The sequence below is a fragment of the Theropithecus gelada genome, chromosome X (assembly GCF_003255815.1).
Source record: "Theropithecus gelada isolate Dixy chromosome X, Tgel_1.0, whole genome shotgun sequence".
NCBI classification, from domain to species: domain Eukaryota; kingdom Metazoa; phylum Chordata; class Mammalia; order Primates; family Cercopithecidae; genus Theropithecus; species Theropithecus gelada.
Genome location: NC_037689.1, coordinates 37373960 through 37388351, shown reverse-complemented (window position 1 = coordinate 37388351; position 14392 = coordinate 37373960). Strand labels below are relative to the sequence as shown.

Here is a 14392-nt window from a genome sequence, read left to right as displayed (position 1 = left end):
TACAGTTTAGGGGTTGTGCAGCCTCTGGCTCCAAGAGTTTGAACCTCCCCAAATTGCTCCTTGGGATAACATCACTATTGTAAAACCTAAGATCAATGCTTGAGATATTTTGCAGACCCTGCACTTGATGGATCAGCTGACACCACCCAGACCCATAATCTGGCTCAATCAGTTCTGCCATCCCACCCAGGAACAAAAGACAGCAAGACAACCTCACTTCGACCCCCTATAATTCCATCTCCAACCTGAGCAATCAGCCCTCCCCACTTCTCAAGGCCTTACCCACGAAATTATCTTTAAAAACTCTGATCCCTGGATGCTCGTGGAGACTGATTTGAGTAATAATAAAACTCCGGTCTCCCACACAGTGGGCTCTGTGTGAATTACTCTTTCTCCATTGCAATTCCCCTGTCTTGGTAAATGGATTCTGTCCAGGCAGCAGTTGCAATGCCATGGTCTTTCTTTGTGCAGCAGGTAGGAAGAATCCCTTGAGCGGTTACAGTAATATGAACTGAAATGGTTAAGATTAATGCTTAAAGTACACCCTTAAATTTATGCAAGAATCTAGAACCCAAGGAGCAGGAAAAATAGTTGCTCAGTTACACTATACAAGAAGTTCAGCCGGGTGCGGTGGCTCACGCCTGTAATCCCAGCACTTTGGGAGGCTAAGGCAGGTGGATCATAAGGTCAGGAGATCGAGACCATCCTGGCCAACCTGGAGAAACCCTGTCTCTACGAAAAATAGAAGATTAGCCAGGCATGGTGGCACATGCCTGTAGTCCCAGCTACTCAGGAGGCTGAGGCAGGAGAATCACTTGAATCCGGGAGGTGTAGGCTGCAGTGAGCTGAGATTGTGCCACTGCACTCCAGCCTGGGTGACAGAGCGAGACTCCGTCTCAAAAAAAAAAAAAAAAAAAAAATTAAACAAAACAAAAGAACAAGAAGTTGACGCTTTCTGTGGCTTCAAATGGTGCAAGCTATGAAAACTCTCTGAAAAAGCTGCTAAGTGTTATATAATATAAGTTATTATTAGTCAAATTGATTTTGTTAAAATGCTACCCATAAAAGGAGAAAGCTAAGAAAATAGTCATTTTGGATGACTTTTAATATCATTTTTTGTTTTCTTTTAAAGCCAATAAATATCCACAAACAATTGCAACTAATCAGGATTCCCTCTGATAAAACTGATTTGACATTAAAATGAAATTTCAAAACCTTCTAAAAGATATAGGGAAACCTTGCGTTAACTGTGCTTCCTTTCCATTGATTTCCAGTCCTGAACTGAAGCAATGGTGAGCGATTATCTCATGTCGAGCACTGTGCTTGTATAAAGATGAAAAGATCATGCTCTTTCCCCATTCCCACAAGCTTGCAATCTACAAAGAAAACCTATTTAAACAAATACTTCTTTTTTGTTACCTTTTTAAAAATTGTGATAAAGCATACATAATAGTTATCATTTTAACCAGCTGTAAATGTACAAATTCAGTGGCATTAAATACATTCATAATGTTGTGCAATCACCACCATCTGCACCCAAAACTTTTTCATCATCCCCAACATAAACTATGTACTCACTAAAGAAGAACTTCTCCTCTACCCCTTATCCCCTGGCAATCTCTCTTTTACTTTATGTCTCTGTGTATTTATTTGCCTATTCTAGGTACCTCACATAAGTGGGATGGTAGAGCATTTGTCCTTCTGTCACTGGCTTATTTTACTTAGCATAATTAAACAGATACTTCTTTTCTTTTCTTTTACTTGAGACAGAATCTCACTCTGTCACCCAGGCTGGAGTGCAGTGGCGTGATCTCAGCTCACTGCAACCACCACCTCCCAGCTTCAAGCGATTCTCCTGCCTCAGCCTCCAGAGTAGCTGGGAATACAGGCCCCCGCCACCATGCCCGGCTAATTTCTGTATTTTTAGTAGAGACGGGGTTTCACCATGTTGGCCAGGCTGGTCTCAAACTCCTGACCTCAGGTGATCTGCCCGCCTTGGCCCCCCAAAGTGCTGGGATTACAGGCATGAGCCACCGTGCCTGGCCATAAACAAATATTTCTTAATCAAAGCTGGACACGATGACAGCCTTGATTTAGTGCAATGAGAATATATGGCCCAGGGGCTCTAAGTTTCAGGAAAGGGTGGCATCTGAAAAATGTATCGTAGGAGAGAGATAATTTAACAAGGAGGCAAACGCAGAGGGATGGACAGGGGAACCTTCCCCGATGATGAGGAGGTGGAAGGGGATGATTAGGCCCCAAGGCCGAAGAAAACAATTAGAGTCAAAATGGGCAGAACCTTAGGTTTACTCAATAAACAATTCCAGTGTCAGGGGAATATGGGCAAACAAGTGGAAAAGGCCTCCTTCCTTGCTCACAATAGAGTTAGAATGAGACATAGTAATTTTGGGGAAGATGATGGCAAGTACAATGCAAAGTCAACAGAAAGGATGTGTGGGCTCTGCCTTCAAAGGGAAGGTTGTGATAAGACGAGGCCAAGGGCATGGCCGCCAGCCAGGAGAGCGGTACAAACAGATGAGTGAACACACACCAGGCCAAGGCACAGGGCCCTGCACAAGAGGTTGTTGGGGGTGGGGGTGGGGTCTGAGGCCTATTAGCATGGCACTCAGAGAAGTCTGGGAAATGACCCTTGACTCTGCTCCACAGAGAGCCATCCGGAAAGCACTGAGGCATGGCAAGCTGGGGCTGACGGCCAGGGCCATGGTCATGCCTTGAGGACTGCCCTGCATTCTGTAATCACACTGTCTGCACAACACCGAGGCTGGAGGCCAATGGCGCCTGGCCTAGAGGAAGTTTCTCCTGTACATCCAGACTGATTCTCTAGGGCTACGGGGCAGGAAGGCTCCAGAGGGCCAGACTTCACCCTCACCTTCACCCTCTCGATCATTCTCCTCCACACTCAGTGGTAGATTGCTTGTAGTGGTCCAAAAGTCTGAATCTCTATCTGTGCCCCAGAATGGTGCTGATCTCACTGCAGGGGACCCTGACTCTGAAGATTTTCTTTTTCTCCTTTAGACAAAACAAAAACAAAAACCCACAAACCTGAAACCGGTTTTTCTGAAAGAAAGCCAAGAGTATTTCTGAACTTCCCATCATTCCAAGTCTGCTATTAATATTTGTCAACACACTGGCCAAGCAGATGCCCTGGGGATGCAGTAGGAGGTGGGGCTAGATGAGGATTTGAGATTAATTTGGGGAATATGAACTTCCGAGAGACTGGAAGGCTTTTGGATATTATTCCATGGGTACAGGAGAAAGCAGTGATGGTTTCTGATGACTCTGACGATGGAGTACAGGATGGATGGGAGCAAGTGGAGCCAGGAAAGTCAGGGAGGAGGTGATTCCTTTAACCATCCTTCATTCAATCCATCACTCTTTTATTCTTTTTGTCATTAAGATATCAATTGAACATCTATGAAGTATGAAACATGGTTCTAGGTTCATTGGGGAACAGAACAAAGCTCTTACCCTCGTGGAGCTCACATTTTAGTAGGGGATACAGGTAATAAACAACAAATGTAATAAACAAGTCAGTTGTAGAGACAATTGGAATATGTCCAGTAAAAAGCGGAGCAGGGTAAGATGAATTTGGAGTGCCAATTGAGAGAGGGTGTTATATTTTTAAATGTATTGCTCACAGGAGGCCTCGTTAAGAAGATAAAATTCGAGCAAAGGATTGGAGGAGGTAGGGGATTAGTGACATGGCTATCTAAAGGAAGGACATTTCAGGCGTGGGGAACTGCCTGGGCAAAGATCCTGAAGTGGGCGTCTGTCTGGCATATTCAAGGGATAGTAAGGAGGCCAATATGGCAGGAGTAGAGTGAACCAGGAGGAAGGCAGTAGGAGATGAGGTTCACGGGTAATGGATGACAGATCAAGACTTCTGGGCTACTGCAAGGGTTCTTTCTCTAAGTTAGGGTTTCTCAGTCTTGGCACTATTGACAGTTTTGATCAGATGACTCTTGGTTGTGGGGGAATGTCATGTGCATTGTAGGGTGTTTAGCAGCATCGCTATTGGCTAGTATCCAATAGATGCCAGTTCCACCCTATACCAGAGTTGTTACAACAAAAAAATATCTACAGACATTGCCAGATGTCCCCTGGGGGAGGGGAATAGGATTACCACAGGTTGAAAACCACTGCTCTAAGTAAAAAGGGAAGACAATGGAGGTTTCTGAGCAGAGCAGTAACATTTTACATTTACATACAGTAATTTACACTTTTAAAAGATCACTCAGGCAGGGCGTGGTGCCTCATGCCTGTAATTCCAGCACTTTGGGAGGCCGAGGCGGGAGAAGAAGATCACTGGAGGTCAGGAGTTCGCAACCAGCCTGGCCAACATGGTGAAATCACGACTCTACTAAAAATACAAAAGTTAGCCAAGTGTGGTGGTGCATGTCTGTAATCCCAGCTACTCGGGAGGTTGAGGCAGGAGAATCGCTTGAACTCGGGAGGTGGAGGTTGTAGTGAGCACTCCAGCCGGGCGTCAGAGTGACAGAGCGAGACTCCGTCTCAAAAAAAAAAAAAAAAAATCACGGCATGTCTTATTGAAAATTGCCTTGGGGAGTAGAGACCGGCAGGAACAGGAAAGAAGTAGGAAGTAGGAAAAAAGTAGGAAAACCCTTTAGGGATAATCCAAGGCTTGAACTAATCCAGAGATGTCACAGTGGACGTGGTAAGAAGTGGTTGGATTTTTGATATATCTTGAATATACAGCCCATAAGATGTGAAAGAAAGGAGTTAAGGATTACTGGAAGATTTTTGGTTTACACAACTGGAAAGATAAAGTTACCATAAACTGAGACAGGGGAGACAGTGGGAGAAACAGGTTTTCAGTGGGAAGTAAGTAGGTCAGGTTGAAGCATGTGGAGTTTGAAGTGAAACTCCAATAATCCGAGTGAGAGAATATGAAGCACTGAACTGGGCAACGACAGTCGAGTTGGACAGGGTACTTGGTATTCAAGAGACAGCCATTGTGATTTTTAAAATGTAGGGTCTGTCACTCAGTTAAAGGAGAATAAAAGGAGAACTGGAGGAAGACCTCATTTAATAGCTGGAGGGATGCTGGCAGTAGGACGAGGATGAATCCCTGTACAGAAAAATAGAACTTGTCAGGCTGGGCACAGTGGCTCACATCTGTAATCCCAGCACTTTGGGAGGCCGAGGCAGGTGGATCAAGAGGTCAGGAGTTCAAGACCAGCCTGGCCAAGATGGTGAAATGCCATCTCTACTAAAAATACAAAAATTAGCCGGGCGTGGTGGCAGGACCTGTACTCGGGAGGCTGAGGCAGAGAATTGCTTGAACCCAGGAGGTGGAGGTTGCAGTGAGCTGAGATAGTGCCACTGCACTCCATCCTGGGCAACAGAGCGAGACTGTCTCAAAAAAAAAAAAAAAAAAAAAAATAGAACCTGTCATGAGAAACAGGGAAGAGAAAGATGATGGCAGGTCATACCTCTAATCAAATTGGATGTTTTTTTTTTTTAGGTGCAGTGGCTCACGTCTGTAATCCCAGCACTTTAGGAGGCCGAGGAGGGTGGATCACTTGATGGCGGGAGTCCCAGACCAGCCTGGCCAACATAGCAAAACCCCATCTCCACTAAAAATACAAAAATTAGCCGTGCATGGTGGTGCAAGCCTATAAGCCCATCTACTCGGGAGGCTGAGGCAGGAGAATCACTTGAACCCATGAGGCGGAGGTTGCAGTGAGCCAAGATTGCGCCACTGTACTCCAGGCTAGGTGACAGGGCAAAACTCCATCTCAAAAAAAAGAAAAAGAAGAAGAACGAGATGGGGTCTCTGTCACCCACGCTGGAGTACAGTGGCATGATCTTGGCTCACTGTACCCTCCGCCTCCCACGTTCAAGTGATCCTCCCACCTTAGCCTCCCAAGTAGCTGGGACCACAGGCGTACCACCACGTCTAGCTAATTTTTGTATTTTTGGTAGAGACAAAGTTTCACCATGTTGTCCAGGCTGGTCTCGAACTCCTGGCCTCAAACGATCCACCCACCTCAGCTTCCCGAAGTGCTGGGATTACAAGCGTACAGGCGTGAGCCATGGCGCTCAGCCCGCTAATCATATTGGATTTAAGGTGTCAATGGGACAGCTGAGAGGAAAGGTCTAGGAGAGAGTTGGCAACAGAGCTCTGGTGCTCAGGAGCGGTCAGGAAGCTACAGATAGAAAGAGAATCCCCTACTCCCAGCAGTTACAGGTGTATCAAGGGAGACTCACAAAAAGGAGCCATGAAGGATGCTGAGACTGAGAACGAACAGTCAAAGGCAATCAAGGAAGGAACAGAGCTTGGAAGGTCCAGGTGAGGAGGTTCCAGGAAAATCCAAGTAAACAGAAATTCAATTTAGCTAATACTAGATTGCAATACCTATAACAACACATGAGGTTATTTTTGTTCAGGCCTAAGGTCTATCCTCTCTGTTAAATTAAAAGTTATAGTTTATTAAGAGTTGGTTATTTAAACTTACTCACTGCATTCATAAAACCCAAGTTTGTGAAACCAAAAATAATGTTTAACCATCAAACACAGCACGTAACAATCAACTAATACCATACATTACTGTATTTCATGGAGAATCTGTCCATACTTAAGTTTGTCCATAAAGATGGGTCCCTGGGCTCGATGGACTACAAGGGAGCTTTCTGTGTTATATGCTCTTTGCCATTACTGAAGATTTATGTATATCCTCGGATTTTGCTAACCTGCCGCTTAGCTGTTTTCCAGACTTAGAAATGTGTAGAAACAAAGATTCTGAAAGCCCTCAATGAATCATTCATAAATCTTGTATTTATTAAACGACAAGTGGCTTGAACTCTGCCTGATTAAGCTATTCATATGTAGGCAAAACAGAAAAAAAAAGAATGTACTCTGACTAAAGGTTACAATTACATTGGAAAAAGTTCCTTCATTCTCAACAGATTGACCCTTCCTTTGATCACCTCCTGATTTCAAAAGGAAACAAGCCTTTTTGCAATTCCCAAATTAGAGATTATGTTGCAATATCTTGACTGAGAAAGCTCAGCTTCCCCCTCTCACCCACTTCTTCCCTGGGAGCATGATCCCAGTGTGTGGTAGCCAAAGGTTTCAAAATATGTTTCTAATAATTGCCCAGTGCCACCAGTGAGATGAAATGCATTTTCCCCTTTCCGTCAAATTTCCCAAATATTCATATTCATTCATTCACTCACAATTCACTCAACCTTTACTGCGTTCCAATTGTGAGTGGTTGCAGCTTTTTGCCTGGCTCCAGGGAGAAGAGGGCAGGTGTGTACAGGCACAGAGAACGGTGCCCTTGCTGCTTTTGGCATTTCAGTGAATTCCAACCCTGGTGCTGAGGTTAAAAAAAAAATACCTGAGTAAAATATATTCCTAGAAAGCTTTATGGTTTTCCACTTCCAACATACCCAAGAAGAGTGGCCACTCCTGAGGGATGTGCAGGGACAATTCAAGGGTATGCTCTGGGGCAGCTTCTCTCACCACAGAAATAGGGCTACTTGTCTCCATACTCCAGCAAGACTTTTAAACACCAGAGTGATGGCCAGATTATCAGTAAAGGAAGAATGGGAAGCAGAAAGCAATGCGGTTTTCAGTGGTTAAGAGAGAACAAGTTCTTTTCAAACTAAGGTGTCCATATCAGCTCCCCTTATCTCTCAAACTCTCCCAGTGAAAATACACCGGAGGGAAGGGCACTGACACCGATATTAACCAATTGCCACAAGCCTCAGGGCAGAAGCATTTAACACTGAATGCCACCAGAATCACGAAAACCAACACGGTTTGTATTTGGAGGTTCCTCTCCTTCAGCTTTAGGGCTGAGCACAAAACAAAAAGGCCAGAAGGAACTGCGGAGTGAAGAAGACTCAGATTTGCCCGCATGGCACAATTGTGATGCTGATCCCCTATCTTGGGGGTGGGTGGCTGTGTCTCTCCACAGCCCCTAGCATAGTGGGCGGTGCGGATACAATGCAGATCTGAGGGAGTCCCAGTTTACTGCGCCTCGGTTTCTGGAACCGCAACCTCAGATTTGTTGCCCTTACCCCCGTCTCTAGCTATTCACAGCAGGCTGGACTTTCTGGAGTTATTTGGATTCAACCAACCTTGGCAACCCTACCTACCAAGGAACTGCCCTCGCCCACCCCCTTTTCTCTGGAACAGCTATTATCGCGTCCTGTGCAAAGAACCTTAAAGGATGATAGCCGTTTGGTAACTCCCATAGTGGAGGAAGAGGGCTGAGGTGGGGGAGTTCGATACCCCATTAGGCCCCACTCAGTACTCCGGGGCACCCTGCCGGGACCCAGACAATACTCGCAGGATCAACAGCTCTCCTAGCTCCGGAACCCGGTGCGCCGGGGCGGGGAGTGGTGGGAAGAATCTCGGCCCTGTCTGGATCGGCCTGCCCCTTGTCGCCCCACTCCTCTCGGCCACCCGTCCTTACCTGAGCGTCTCTCCAGATCACGAACCTAGCCGCTAGCTCGTCTCCGGGGATCCGCAGCCTGCACGCCAGCCCATCAGAGCTACGCCCCCTCATGCCCTGTTACGCCCCACATACCAGGGCCGCGCCCCTCAACCGAGGCCACGCCCCCACCTGGCAGATCCACGCCCCACTACATCCGCACGTACCGCCCTGGTCACGCCCGCCCAAACCGTGCCAGTCTCTGCCGTCCACCCTGGCCGCACCCCTTTAGCTACGGCCACGCCCCTCTCGCCCGGGCCACGCCCCCACCCCCCTCTCCCTCCTGACCACGCCTCTACGCTCCGCCTGGGCTCGTCCCTCTAGCCTGGGCCACGCCTCTGAGCCCCGATCTGGCCCCGCCCCCGAATCCCCCGCCGGACCAATCCTCCCTCCTCCTGCTCTCCGCTGGCCGCATTTGTGGATTGAAACTAGACCTGGGGCTTCAGAGCCTTATCTAAAAAGTGACTTTCCCTCGGTTCCTCCCATCTCCAAACACCACGACTTTATGTGCTGGGAACAGGTGACTCAGTAGGGAAACAAACAATGAACGTGTCCTTTCCCGCTAGTTTTCATGTCTAATTTACCCGAGTTTCTTTAAGCCAGTTTTTATATCCTCTGAACTCGAACTGTGGACCCGTGTTCCTTCCAGCCCAATTTTCATATCCCCTAAAGCAGAACCGTGGATGTGTTCCTTCTAGCCTCTTACCCGACCTTAAATGCTAGGCAGATGAGTGGAAAAAACAGAATTCCTCTACTTCCTGATGTCTCCTCCAGATGGCCTTTCCTAGGCACCCAGTGCCCCGTTGCTGCTGAGGGCCCGTGAAGACATCACCCCCACTTTGTGCTTTGAGATTACTCTGCTATCCTTCCCTCCATTTACAATTCTGGGTCCACGTGAAAAATGTGAAGAAGCTATAACCAGCTTTCTTCCCCTGTGTACATACATCTCTGACTCATTCATGCAAATTTCATTTATCGAGTACAAGCTCCCCTGACAAATAAGACAAACCTCAAGGAGCTTACAGTCTGAAGTTGCCCCAACTTGGGTTTGGATGAGAAAATTGGGGAAGATGTGGCAAAAGGTTAATAGGTGGAAAAGGAGTTGGTAATCTCAGGTCTTCTTGACCCCATTAGTAGGAACATTTTGGGGTAGTAAACATAGGAAGTCACTTTTATAGTATTTAGTACATTTCTTTACACAGTAAATTATCAATAAATCTTAACTGAATATCTACTCTTCCACATGTATAGAAAGATATAATTTGCCCCCTTTGTAGAAGTAAAATTTGCTACTTATATTGCTTCATATGCCAACAATAAAGATTTTATAATCACACAGTTCTTTTTTCTTCTCTTCCCACCCTCCCTTGCATTTCTGGCTTGAAGACAGTGAGAATATTCAAAATGTTGGGCTAGAAAGAACACAGATAAAAGAATAACTTTCAACAGAACACTTTCATTGTGCTCACCCTGACCCTGAGAACTCTGTCTCATTTATAAAATGTTTCAACTGTCAGTCATTTTTTGCCTGAAAAATGAATTCACAGAAATTGGTCCAAATACAGCCTATATAAATTACTGAGTTGATCTTTTTTTTTTTTTTTTTTGAGACGGAGTCTGGCTCTGTCACCCAGGCTGGAGTGCAGTGGCCGGATCTCAGTTCACTGCAAGCTCCGCCTCCCGGGTTCCCGCCATTCTCCTGCCTCAGCCTCCCGAGTAGCTGGGACTACAGGCGCCCGTCACCTCGCCCGGCTAGTTTTTTTTGTATTTTTAGTAGAGACGGGGTTTCACCGTGTTAGCCAGGATGGTCTCGATCTCCTGACCTCGTGATCCGCCTGTCTCGGCCTCCCAAAGTGCTGGGATTACAGGCTTGAGCCACCGCGCCCGGCTGAGTTGATCTTTATACAAGTAGTTCTACCTCACCTTCTTCCACAAATGATTTGAGCCAGCTTACTAAAATATAGACATTACCAGATTTAAAAAATAGGGGAAGGAACCAAGGAAAGGAGAGCTTAATGGAAGGAGAATGATATGGCCAATGATAAGATTAACATTTAAATTTGCACTCCATCAGATCCAGAACAGTTGTCAGAAGTAGGCCAGAAATTTCACCCTAACTAAGCTGTTGAATAACCATAGAAAAGAGGAAATAACAATCATTTTGAGGTTTTTACTGTTCATAAGATAAAAACTGGTTTTCTTTTTTTTTTTTTTTTGAGACACAGTTTCGCACTTGTTGCCCAGGCTGGAGTGTAATGGTGCGATCTCAGTTCACTGCAACCTCTGGCCCTCAGGTTCAAGCGATTCTCCTGCCTCAGCCTCCCGAGTAGCTGGAATTACAGGCATGCACCACCACGCCTGGCTAATTTTGTATTTTTAGTAGAGATGGGGTTTCTCCATGTTGGTCACGCTGGTCTCGAACTCCCGACCTCAGGTGATCCACCCGCCTCGGCCTCCCAAAGTGCTGAGATTACCTAACTCCTGGGCTCATGCAATCCTCCCACCTCAGCCTCCCAAAGTACTGGGATTACAGGTGTGATCTACTGTGCCTGGCGGTGTGAGCCACCGCGCCCAGCCTTTTTTTCTTTTTTTTTAAACGGAGTTTCACTCTTGTCGCCCAGGCTGGAGTGCAATGGCGCGATCTCAGCTCACTGCAACCTCTGCCTCCAGGGTTCAAGCAATTCTCCTGCCTTAGCCTCCCGTGTAGCTGGAATTACAGGCGCCCACCACCATGCCCAGCTAATTTTTGCATTTTAATAGACACGGGGTTTCACCACGTTGGCCAGGCTAGTCTCGAACTCCTGGCCTCAGGTGATCCACCTGCCTCGGCCTCCCAAAGTGCTGGGATTACAGGCGTGAGCCACCGTGCCCGGCTGTTTTGTTTTTATAGAAGTAGTTTTTCTTGAATTTTAGTCCTGAGAGAAATACAGTTTCCTCATAAAGATGATGTAGTGAGCCTAGTGGGAACTATGTGTCATAAGGAGTGACACCCAAATCCCATTAATGGAAACTGTTGGCACAATCACAAAGCACAGTGCATTAAATCAATTCTATGAATTGGCCAGGCACAGTAGATCACACCTGTAATCCCAGTACTTTGGGAGGCTGAGGTGGGAGGATTGCATAAGCCCAGGAGTTAGAGACTAGCCTGGACAACATGGTGAAACCCCATCTCTACAAAATTAGCTGAGTGTGGTAGTGTATGCCTGTAGTCCCAGCTACTCGGGAGGCTGAAGTGAGAGAATCACCTGAGCCTAGGGAGGCTGAGGCTGCAATGAGCCATGATCACACCACTGCACTACAGCCTGGGCAACAGACTGAGATCCTGTTTCAAAAAAAATAATAATTCCATGAACCATCAACATATTTCTGTTCACTTGAATACACAAGCCCTCAATGGTCTGGCTTAATCCAGGGTAGCATTTAGATCATCTTTCCTCAGGATGGCAAATAGGTTTCAACTCACATGTTAACTCTGAACTATTTGTAGTAGCTGCCTGAGTAACTATGTTGAGAAGTTTGGGGGCTTTGTCCAGGCTCAGAAAGAAAAAGTTCAGTACTCAGTTAACAATGCTGTGGGTGTAGGATAGGTAAGTGGCTGCATGCAATAACCTACCTGGTACCTCTGCTTTGTAGAAATAGAGGCCTTGCATGTAGAACTTTTGTGCAGCCACTCAAAATCAACAATTCTCGTGGCCGGGTACAGTGGCTCACACCTGTAATCCCAGCACTTTGGGAGGCTGAGGCGGGTGGATCACCTGAGGTCGGGAGTTTCAGACCAGCCTGACCAACCTGGAGAAACCCCATCTCTACGAAAAATAGAAGATTAGCCAGGCATGGTGGCACATGCCTGTAATCCCAGCTACTCGGGAGACTGAGGCAGGAGAATCGCTTGAACCCGGGAGGCAGAGGTTGCAGTGAGCCGAGATTGTGCCATTGCATTCCAGCCTGGGCAACAAGAGCGAAACTCTGTCTCAAAAAAAAAAAAAAAAAAAAATTCTCGCCACAGGGTTTTTGATAAATGTCAGAGAGTAGAGAGTTCCAGGTCCCTTTCTCACTCTGATCCACCTATACTGGTCTTCCCATGTTCATTCCTGTCTCTGAACATTTTCTTTTGTTGTTCCCATTGTTTGGACCACTCTTTACTCAGATCTTTACATGGCTGCAGTTTTCTCATTATTCAGTACTTAGCTAAAATGTCATCTCTTTAGATATGTTTTTCCTGACAACCATATCTGAAGTTGTATCCAGAGCCTCTCAATCTGCACTGTGCCCAGAGATCACCCAAAGATCATGTTACAATGCAGACTCTGACGCAGTGGTTCTGCGATGTGACTTGAGATTCTAGATTTCAAGCACGCTGCCAGGAGATGCAATCCAGAGGTTCTATAAGACACTCTGAGGCTGGGCACGGTGGCTCACGCCTGTAATCCCAGCACTTTGGGAGACCGAGGAGGGCAGATCACCTGAGGTCAGGAGTTCGAGACTGGCCTGGCCGACATGGCGAAACACCATCTCTACTAAAAATACAAAAATTAGCTGGGCGCGGTGGTGGGCGCCTGTAATCCAAGCTACTAAGGAAGATGAGGCAGGAGAATCACTTGAACCCAGGAGGCGGAGGTGGCAGTGAGCCGAGATCATGCCATTGCACTCCAGCCTGGGCGACAGAGCGAGACTTTGTCTCAAAAAAAAAAAAAAGACACTTTGAGTAACAGCTTCACCTCTCCATCTCTATTACCTATTTTATTTTCTTCATAGTGTTTCTCAGTATTTGAAATTATTTGATTATTTGTTGGTTGGTTGGTTGTTTACTATAATGTAAATTCCCTAAGAGCAGGGACTCTGACCAATTTGTCCAACTTTGTACTCCTGGCAGTTAACACAGTACCTGGGGCATCAGCAAATGCCCTTTAAATATTGCTAAAGGAATGATTTTATGATTCATTAATTCCTTTATCTGTTCAGTGACTGCTTAGTTATATGCCAGGAATTAACTATAAATGATAGAAGGTAGTGCTACTTAAGTGCTAGCCTATGAACTGCTAGATACTCTGGTTCAAGCTGAGATAAGCTTGAACTCGAATGTAAATCTGATATGTCATTAAGCACGGTGGTTATTTAGGATGCCATGTTTTTTCTTTTTTCCTTTTTTTTTTTGAGACAGAGTTTCACTCTTGTTGCCCAGGCTGGTATGCAATGGCTGATCTCGGTTCACTGCAACCTCCACCTCCCAGGTTCAAGTGATTCTCCTGCCTCAGCCTCCTGAGTAGCTGGGATTACAGGCATGCAACACCATGCCCAACTAATTTTTTGTATTTTTAGTAGAGATGGGGTTTCACCTTGTTGGCCAGGCTGGTCTTGAACACCTGACCTCAGGTGATCCACCTGCCTGGGCCTCCCAAAGTGCTGGAATTACAGACATGAGCCACCGCACCTCGCCAGGATGCCATATTTTTTCATAGCCAGGCTTTCTTGATCTGATTAGTAGGATATTTCTGGGCAGCAAACACAGGAAGCCACATTTATAGTACTTACTACAGTCTTTTACACAATCTTCACTGTTTGTACGCCCTTTTTATTTGTGTATAGAGCTACACTTTTTTCCCCCTCATAGCAGCAAGATTTGCTACATATAATTCTTCATCTGCCAGCAATAGAGATTTTACTTTCATTTTTTCAAACAGTAAAGATTTTAGAATCACATATTAGTTCCCTTCTTCTCCCACCTTCTGTTCTATTTCTGCCTTGAAGACAGTGGGAACATTCACAAAGCTGAGCTAGAAGGAGCACAGAGAAAAGAACAATTTTTCAACAAAACATTTTTATTAAGTTCACCCTGACCCTGAGAATTCTGCCTCATTTATTGAAAATGTTTCAAATGTAAGACATTTCTTGCCTGAAAACAG

At 45.9% G+C, this 14392-nt stretch overlaps 1 protein-coding gene across 2 annotated transcripts in view; it reads right to left on the bottom strand.

Annotated features, from left to right (window-relative positions):
* Positions 1-14392, bottom strand: part of CA5B (carbonic anhydrase 5B) — a 64227-nt gene that overhangs the window by 36260 nt on the left and 13575 nt on the right. The window contains exon 1 of one of the 2 annotated variants that reach the window (XM_025372737.1): positions 8469-8552. The exons of the other annotated variant lie outside the window; for it this stretch is intronic. The gene's annotated coding sequence lies outside the window, so the exon portion shown is untranslated. Of the gene's footprint in view, positions 1-8468; positions 8553-14392 lie in introns of those variants that run through there. 2 annotated transcript variants of the gene reach the window in all.